Below are 9,631 nucleotides of genomic sequence, written 5' to 3' on the forward strand. Positions count from 1 at the left end.
AGTAAACATGCACGATAAACCCCCCCCCCGCCAACCCTACACACAATCACCCCCACCCTCACACCCATGCTGGTTGCTCTGCTTGCTTTACTGCACATGTATGTGAAATGTAGATCAGACGTGTTGTGATGAACAGGAGGCAATTTATGACTTGAGTTTTTAAAGCGGTAAAGCATATCACACAATGTCGAGGCCATTACTCCTGAACTCTGAAACGTACATTAAAAGACCAGGCCACGTTAAACAGCCTGGGGAGTAAGGGATTCTGGGTGCAGACCAGCCGCAGTGTGAAGCAGTGGCAGATGGGATCAACCTGCCATCTGAATGAGAGTTAGTGCACCGGTGCATCCCAACACTGCACACAGGGCTCTGGCTCAGGTGGACAGCCTGGCACATGTGTTCAGAACTGTACTTTTCCACTTTATTTATTAAAACATTCAAAAGTTTTTTTTAGAAATTCTCAAAAATATTTGCTGTGCAAGACTTTTTAATATAGTTTTCACCTGACGATGTGCTGCAAATGTTGAGAGCCATTTGTTGACTCAGAATTAGTCCCCCCCCCCAAAATGCTTCCCTCATCTCTTCTTCATGTCTGCATGTGTATTGGGGTACATTGTGCAGGTGATTATGAAGGCTGGAGTTCTAAACCCCCCACCCACCCCATCCCCACCCCAGCGGGTCCGCCCGCTTGTTTCAACCTATATTGTTCCTATGCTACGCTGGCCCACTGGTGCCAATAAAAAGAAAAGGGGTGCTTCTTTTCTGCTTTAGCTCCGTATTGAGAGACGGGAGAGAGAATGCACGAGAGAGCACGCACGCAACAGAAAGAGAAAGAGAGAGAGCAGCACCTAAGAGTGTGCAGAGAATAAAGTGAAAGATCCAGAACAGAGGAAGGAGATTGAAGAGAACCATGTGGGGAGAGGAAGCAATGAATAAAAGATTAGTAAGAACAGCAGCTCGTCTCCCTCTGTCTTTCATATTCTGAAACTTTCCCCAAAAGTCAAGCATTCAAGTACTGAAAGTAAAAAGTAAGCGCAGAAAGGTGAAGCGAGAAATTCAACGGCATTGCCTAAAACGAAATAATTAATTCATTGTGGCTAAGCAACCCTATTTTAATTATTACAGTCGTCTGTGGCATTTCTGTATAATTAGGCTTTCCAGGTTATTGAACATCATACACGTCATCTTAGTGCACTGGAGCGCAGCATGGACTCAACGAGTTCTCCAAGTTATTTGGTTAAAAAATGACAAGTAGCCCATCAAAGCCCTCAACACACAGATCTCTACCAATAGTCCGACACTGCATGCTTCGGTCAGTCCTGTTACACTGATGGCTCTCCAACTTTCGTTCCGTAGTTCAGTTAGTAAGCCAACAGCAGACGTCCTCAAAGTGTAGATGGGCGTGTTGTATTTTTTGCTTTGCTGAAGCCAAAGACGAGATGTGGGATAAGGTTTAAACAGTGTGGTAGACCTCACTCACGCTGTGGTTGGATAAGTGGGGCTTCACCTAATGTTTGCTGCTCTGTGATTTTATGCATGCTCCGAAGAAAGCCTGTGGAAGGTAACCTTTTTAGCTTTTTCAGTCCATTTTACAGTTAAATGGTGATATTGTATCATTGTATTTTGAAATGTGAAGCTATTATACTATAACATTCACAGTGAAGCTTGAATATATTAATAGATTGATAACTAAGGAAAGACAAATGTTTTTAACCAAATTGAAGGCTTGCATTTTAAAACTTAATACAACAGCCCCTTAGCTAGCAAGTTGTGTATTTGATGCTAAGCAAATATACCACTTAAAAGAAGCACTAGCACTGTTGGTTGCTAGACAGAGACATTGCTCCGATATCTTTTAGCACTGTGTGAACGGGTGGCCTACTTCCCAGTATCCCAACCCCACGGCTACTCTCCCTGCACCTGTGGAAGGGAGGGAATTTCAGGAAGTCTGCCGAACAGATCCAACAAAAAGGCTGATGCGCAATGTATGAACCACTATCTTCTGATTAAGCACAACAGATAAATCAAAGTACGGATGTTATTCAGTTTGAAAGGACATCGCATTTCACTGTCAGTACTAACAACCATCAGTGATCTTATTCTCTCAATTTTAATATCTTCTTCATTCACAATAATCTGCCGGCATATTATATTGCAAATGTGGCTCTCAAAGGCATATTTGTAGTCCTTTCTGTACATTTCTCTCTGATATTTCAGAACTATTATTCCAGGAATTTATTATTATTTCCTTTGGAACATCCCTGACTGGTATTGTTGAAAATGCTACAGATTAACGTAGCTGGAGAGGAAGCTTGACAGGCGTAGTAAACAAGGCGGGACTTGGCGAAGGGTTCCATGAAAATTGGGCAGTGCACCTGTAGCTATAGCCAGTGCAGCTATATCCAGTGCAGTCTAAAATGTAAGAAAACAATGACTATTGAGTCCATGAAAGTCCCAACATACTTTAAATTAATTATTTATAGAAGCATTTTGGTAAAAGTAAAAGACAAGCCTGTTGAGTGAACTGTGTAGCAATTACACACTTTTCGCATACACGCCTACCATCTTAGGGGGCCAGACCTAACTGCAAGGCTGATGCATCATTTTTTCTTTGTCATCGAGCAGAGAAAACCATTTACTTCCTGTAAAGAAGAGCTTACAAAATTTATTCTAGATGTGGCCTTTGTGTCTGGTCGATTTGGATTTTTTCTGACAGCCGATGCAAACAAGAAATACCAGGTGCATTCAAACCATCTCTGTCTCTCCTGTTAAAAGGCAATGACGGATTAAAGATCTTGGCAGAAGCAAACAGCCTGGCAGGCCACAGGTGGCCACATCAGTGCATGACCCTTCCATCATCAAGAACAGCTTCTGAAAGTCAAAGGCAATATCCAGGATTCAAGACTCACCCACATGACCTCAAAGCATTTATCAAAAGAAGCAAACCATTGGGAAAGGCTTACGGACGGAGTAGCAGAGTGATATAATGAGGAACACAGGAAGAAAAAATGAGCTGCACATGACCCAAAGCGTACCTGTTCATTAGTGACATGCACACTTGGTTACGCATTGACTCAGTGGTCTTTAACGCAACTGCAGATGGCAACAGAAAGATGATTCTGAAATATACAGAAGCGTCTCAATTGCATCAATCCAGCGCAAGAAACCGAGAGACAGGAGCTTTGCCAGCCCTTCTATCCAGAAAATCCTGCTTCTCTAGAAACTGAGTGTTACACCAGGCAAGTCTACAGTGAGAAACTGACCCGTCTACTACAAGACGTTCAAATTGTCTCCTGACCAAATGAAATAACCACTTGAATCTGAACAAATTATATAGGTACTGTTCCAGCAAGTTATTGATTTTATTACATTTGGATGTTGCCTTGATTGAGCTGAAATATTTGCTATTCCTTGTTTAGGCTGGGGAACATCACAACCCTACTGGTAAGAAGACATAACAGTGGACAGTTTCATAACTGCCAAGATAAAGAAGGGTTTGTCAGAAATCTAATTACTGACAGTACTACTGTTCCCTGCATGAATCACACACACACACACACACACACACACACACACACACACACACACACACACACACACACACCCCTACATTCTTTCCAAATAACAGCACGAGGAAGCCCTCTGCACAGACTTTACAAGTCAAGGCCATACAGGGTGTGTCTATAACCAGCTGTTATATTCCACAATACCGCATTAGCTAACTGTTATATTCCACAATACTGTATTAAGCTAACTGTTATATTCCACAATATTGCATTAAATGTGTTTTGGTGCTTTTGTGCTGAAAATCTAAATTCGCAATTACATTAAACTCCACATGTTCTTACCCCGAATAACTGTTAGTCACACGTCATCATACAAATATGCTGATAGATGAAGAAGAAACAGACTGAAAGCTGTGAATTTAGTCGATTGTAATGACAAACAGGTAGAGTTTATCATAACTCTCATTTGTTTACGTATACTTCTCTGCACTGCAGATAAACATATCTGCCTACATTTCCCACAGGTCTTTGCTCTCAGCCAAGAGTAAAAGAAAGAAAATAATGTAGGTGAGAAAGCATGGGTCTGGTGTGGAAGATCCTGTCGGGAATCCTCCGGCCAGCAGATTTGCACACAACTCGGACCGTTTCCAATATTTACAACATGAGGAACTAACTAAACCTTGTAAAATCACTCTAATTTGCATTCGGCACCAACTTATAACTGGGCCCAATGCTTTGCTTAATCTATTAGCTATGATTATTTCAGCATGACAAAAAATGAGAAGTATTCCATCATAATCCCAGATTCCCCACAGAGTTAACAAATTCCAACACATTACAGATCTAATGCTTCCACCATCTGCACTCTACTACAATAAACTGACATTCTGCGCAGGCCGAAAATAAAATGAACCAGTTTAGCCGTTTTCCTTTCTAAAACAGCATGGAAACCTAAAATGAAAAAACATGACTTCTGAGGACCTCAGCAAGTAACCCCAACACTGGTCTCTGCCCCATTGACCAAAAAGGGAAGGATATCTGACTGCTGAGTTTAAAGATTGATGCAAATGTGTCGACTGCAATAATTTCGCGTGAACTGCACGTCTGCAAATGAAAGAAATTAAGCAAAAGAGAGAGAGATCTGCAATTTGTTCTATAATTTGCTGATGAACTCAGTGCCTGTCTCGGTGGTAGGGAGAGACAAACTCTGACAACCAGCCAATTACAGCAGCGAGCACCTGGGCTGTTCCCAAAAGGGATTCACTCCAAATGAATAAATTAATCAAGAAGATCAAAAACAAAATTAGGACACACCATCAGAAAGGGCTGAACCAATTCAAGCATAACACAATGAATACAAATCTATCACATATTCCTGTTTCATAACCCTCAAGTCTTATCTGACTGGACCAGGCTCTTTTGGAGATGGCGTGATATTTTAAGCTTATGAATTTGAATATTTTAAGCCCATGAATGATGTCGAACGTAAGAACGTAATAATATGACTGACAGTTGCCTGGTAAATGCAGTGGGACTGCAGAGGAACGCCGTGCTTGAAGACCAACAGGCAGGAAATGTGATGGCAGAAAGAGAAAGAGAAACCACAGCTTTAGGCGGAAGAAACCTGACTGCTCATCATCGTATGAGGCAGACTGAGCGAGGGTCCCGCTCAGCCGTAGCGCAGAGTTTCATCTGCAATGTGTTCCAGAGCGATAAACAAGGCCCTGCCCCGTGAGCTGCACCAGTCCTTGCTCGGTTACTGAAAGCAAGAATGCCGATTCTATATTTCTAGAATGCTACTGTAAAGTACCCATTACACTTCACTCCACTCTGAGGGCAGTGGGAACAGACTTCCTGGGCAGAGAATGTCAAACCAAAGACTGATACAATACAACAGAAACACCGCTGGGGGCAGGGGGGGGGGGGGGTTGTTAACTGACAGATTTTTCTATACTGTACTGAGGCCATTTGAGTGTGCAATAAATACTGCTAGCTGCGCTACCAATCAACAGATGTGTATTATATATGTGAATGCTAAATCTAGACCAACGCATGCCAATGTAAATGCTTAGATAACCCTCTGCACAAGTACGGTAGACCTTTTGAAAGCAACACAGACTTGCCTAGCAACAATAAGTCTGACAAATAAGACATATTTAAGCAGAAACGTTTTAATGTACCACACTCAGCTGAAGCTTGGAGCTTGACAAACACAACAACCATCTGAAAAATTCATAAAAATGGATGTTTGCTTTTACAAGCAGGGGCCATCGTGCCCGGCTCGAGCTGCCATTCAATCGGCTGGGCATCGCCTGCTGCCATACACTCTGCTCAGTGGAGGGAAGAGCCCCGTTATCTCTGGCTTGCAACAAACCGATGCTCGCTGCTGATCTGAAGAGTTTCCTCCGTTTCCTCTTAAAGAAGTTGAGATCACAAGCTGAGCGGGGCACGGCTGAGTCCCAGTCAGCTTGACAGGGTAACCACTCCTCAGATTGCTTATCTTTACCAAACAGATGCACTACAGCCTCACAGGGGTAGGAAGTGCAGCACACCAAGACAGGAGTGCCATCCTAGTTCTCCACTTCTCTCTTTATGGGTCCTGAATCCAGGCATCTATATTACGGAGTCGCACACTGAAACTCATGCTGGCTTTGCATGCTAGTATACCACTGAGGCCAAACCACTGCTGTGTTTCTTTAAGATTTCTTTAAGAACTCCACCACTACCACTGGATGATGTCCTTTAATGATCACTTCCTAAGCATCAGCCTAGATTTGAGCTTCAGTTGAGCTCAGAGTTTGGAGGAACAGTGGGAGTTCTTTTCGGCGGCGGGACACTTAATGGCGGGACACTGGGGTGGAGGTAGGACTGAGTCGTTTTGACCCTTTCCATGTTAGCCAAGGGCCAGTCAATCACAGTCTACGGTTGTCAAACCAAATGCCAGGCTTGGCCACAAGGCACACAAAAGACCGTCATTCACCCAGTCCAGGAACACGAGCACAGCTGAGGGGAAACTGGCCATTTTTATTAACGTAATTCATTGCTATTATTTCTCAGGCTTAAATATTCCGAGTGTGGTGTTGAAAAGTGAAAAAAAAAAGCACAAATTGAAAGGTCCAGATTAAAACCAGATTCCTTCCAATATGTTTGCTCCTAGAATTAGAATTAGTGGTAAATCACACTTTAGAATGCATTCCACACCATAATGTTTGTCAGTCTGGGCAATTCGGAAGGGCACTATCTACATAAGATCATATCTGGGATGTCTCTCACAAAGAGCTAAGAGCTTGTCAAGTAGAATTGGTACCACAGGGTTTATATAGGGTGCCATATCATTGTATATATGAATGGGTCTGGGATCTATATTTGAAATTCAATTTATACATATTTTCTTATTCTTGTGGCTTTTGTCATCTTATTGTGAGCTCATCATGCTTGAGAGCTTATTCTATTCTCAAAAGAGGTGAAATCTATATTTGCAGTACAAGATAGAGCTCCTCAACTGGCAATAATTGGATGAACCAGGGCCACCAAATATCACCTTTAAGCCTTTACGAGCTTATGACGTGAGCATTACAACGCAATGCCTTTGAGAAACCAGGCACTAATGACCCCTGCTCATTTACTCCAGTTTAATTATGTAACAAGTTTAGTCAACTAGTTCAAACAACAAATGCTATCATGCTAACAGTTTAGAATAGCTCTGTGCACCAGTACCATACTAGCACCATGTGTTTTAGGCTTTTTATTAACCAGTTGTCTCAAACGTGGAGCTCCTAGGTGTATACATGGACGTTCATGCACATAACCAACGAAACCCTTTAGTATGGAGCCCCTATATTTACAACCTATAGGATGGGATGATTTTCATAACAGCATACAATGCATGCCACCTCAGATCCTTATTATCAAGGAGGCAAACCGCAAACCACAAGCCCTCAGGGGAGCGATCTGTAGAATCATCTACCCAGCAGACACTTCGTTGCAGCACTTACTGAGGTCTGTATTTAGTTTTGGCAATTTGATGGAGCCACAATGAAGTGTGGATCTGTGGTACCATAAACCCGTCTTCAGGCTGAATACTGGGAGAGACGGACAACTAACAGATTGATCTACACATCTTTCAATCAAATGGTTCAGAGGCAGAGATCAACTTGAAATCAACTTGATTACTGACAATAGGTATAACTAGCAGCTGTGACGATATTTACATTTACCGTTTTTGAGGTAAATAAATCATGTATGGAACGCAAAATAACTCCATGTTCCTGTTTCCTTCCTCCATCCATAGCTTAACTTTTTTTTTTATCGCTAAATTACATGCACAAATGACAAGATCTCACCGGTGCGGTTCATCAACTAAAAAGACAGCAAGAGCTGCCTTATTGTCCACGTGCTCCCCTACATCAGTAATAGACAAAACACATATTATCACGATCCAGCCATATATACACACAAGCTGTTTGCTCCCATTCCAAAAAGAAACAAATGAAAGAGGCATTCGCCAAATAACCTCTAACGGTCTTTGTGCCATGGCAGCCATGAGCGGGCGACGCACCTTACTGTCTAAAGCGACGCAGCGGATCAGCCCGTTTGACCTTAATACTGAAGTCTCATGACAAATACCGAACGAACGAAAATTACGTGCAGGCTAAACGCGGTCAGGGTAGGAATCTCCAGCGCAAAACGGATCCTCCTCAAATTTATAAAGAAATTAACCCACTAGGACGTCCTCCCTTTTAAAGGGGACGTGGTGAACGGAATAAAATGCGTCCCCAGCCACGCCGCTGTAATGAACGGACGGGGAGGTGCGCGTTTGTGCGCGTTTTTCCGCGGTAAGCTTCAGAGTGACAGGAGACGTCGGGACTGGCGCTGCAGCCGGGCGCGCATACACTCTCCACCGATCAGCTGTGAAACCCGTTTACAATTGATTAGAATTGTTACTGTATAAAGGCAAAGACCTCCTCAACGATTCTGTCCATTATCTACAAAATCACGGGCAAAATGTGTCAGATACGGCTAAAGCGCTTCATTATTTAGGTCTCGCAATTCACAAAATTAACACACTAGTGGATGGATGTTTTGCTCAGTAGCCTAAGTATATTGTTAGAGGATACAACAATAAATATAAAATAGAACGAAATCGTAATCTTCCTGACGTAAATTAGTAAAGGCTATGACCTAAAGAAAATACATTATCTAGAAAAGGACGGTAGGCTATTACGTCTCTCAAGGCGTGCCAGGGCCACACAATGGAAGAGATTCAGTTCTGCGATGATATGAGCGCTGCGCCGATATTCTTCAAAAAGAACATTCAAAACCAAATTCCTTATGTCATATTTCCCCCACAAACTCGTGCATAATTACTCATTTTACCTGACAATTCAACTGGATTTTCCGATGGATTATTCCTTTGCTCCAGTGACTATATCCCAACGAAATAAATCCCTCACAAATCCACGGAGGTAGTGATGAGGTCTTGAAGCCTTCTCACCATCCCCGTCAGAAAAAGCGCACTCTCTCCCTTATCTCACTGTGCTTAAGACATTGGTATCGCTTTTCAGAACAGCTGAGATTAAATGGATAGTCAAAATAGACGATGTAGCAGTTGTTTCCAACGAGAGGTAAGAACGCTATGGCTACATACACAACAACGCGCTAGGAATATAAATACCGGCTATTGAAAGCTTAATATATTCAGCTGTGAAGCGAGTGCCGACGACGTAGTATTCAATATGTCAGCTGTCATGTTCACATTTCAGTATAAGAGTTCAAGTCCATCGCTAAAAATATATACATAATTACGTAAAAAAGTAAACAATTCGTGAATAGAAAATACGTACACTTTATATTATGCATTAAACCAAAGTAACTGCAAAGGAATGTAAAACTACATGTAAAATCCGCTAATATGCCCCATGTTTCCTGATCTGAAACAAGATAAACATTTTGTGCCCTAAGAAATTGTTTCTGAAATTAAACCTGAGCACAAATTTATTACATGCCTATTTGTAAGTACTACTGCCAAGATAGTCCATACAGTTGTCAGAGGGATGTATGAAGGTGCTACTTAAATAACTAGATCATTACACAGGTGTGCCCTGTGCTAGGGCAATAAAAGTATA

At 42.2% G+C, this 9,631-nt stretch overlaps 1 protein-coding gene and 1 long non-coding RNA gene across 7 annotated transcripts in view; one reads left to right on the plus strand and one right to left on the minus strand.

Annotated features, from left to right (window-relative positions):
- Positions 1–9,222, minus strand: part of tmem63bb (transmembrane protein 63Bb) — a 36,718-nt gene extending 27,496 nt beyond the window's left edge. For 2 of the 6 annotated variants that reach the window (XM_035527065.2, XM_081709913.1), the window contains exon 1: positions 8,883–9,222. The gene's annotated coding sequence lies outside the window, so the exon portion shown is untranslated. Of the gene's footprint in view, positions 1–8,019; positions 8,200–8,882 lie in introns of those variants that run through there. The other 4 variants (XM_035527088.2, XM_027011755.3, XM_035527075.2 and 1 more) reach the window with 3 other exon arrangements.
- LOC113578494 (uncharacterized) lies at positions 698–3,605 on the plus strand. Its single transcript, XR_003410756.3, has 3 exons — positions 698–1,561; positions 2,776–3,337; positions 3,420–3,605. It is a non-coding gene; the product is annotated as an uncharacterized LOC113578494 (long non-coding RNA).
- Positions 9,223–9,631: the final 409 nt, after the last annotated feature.

This window comes from Electrophorus electricus, chromosome 3, assembly GCF_041902795.1.
Source record: "Electrophorus electricus isolate QZ-2024a chromosome 3, ASM4190279v1, whole genome shotgun sequence".
NCBI lineage: Eukaryota > Metazoa > Chordata > Actinopteri > Gymnotiformes > Gymnotidae > Electrophorus > Electrophorus electricus.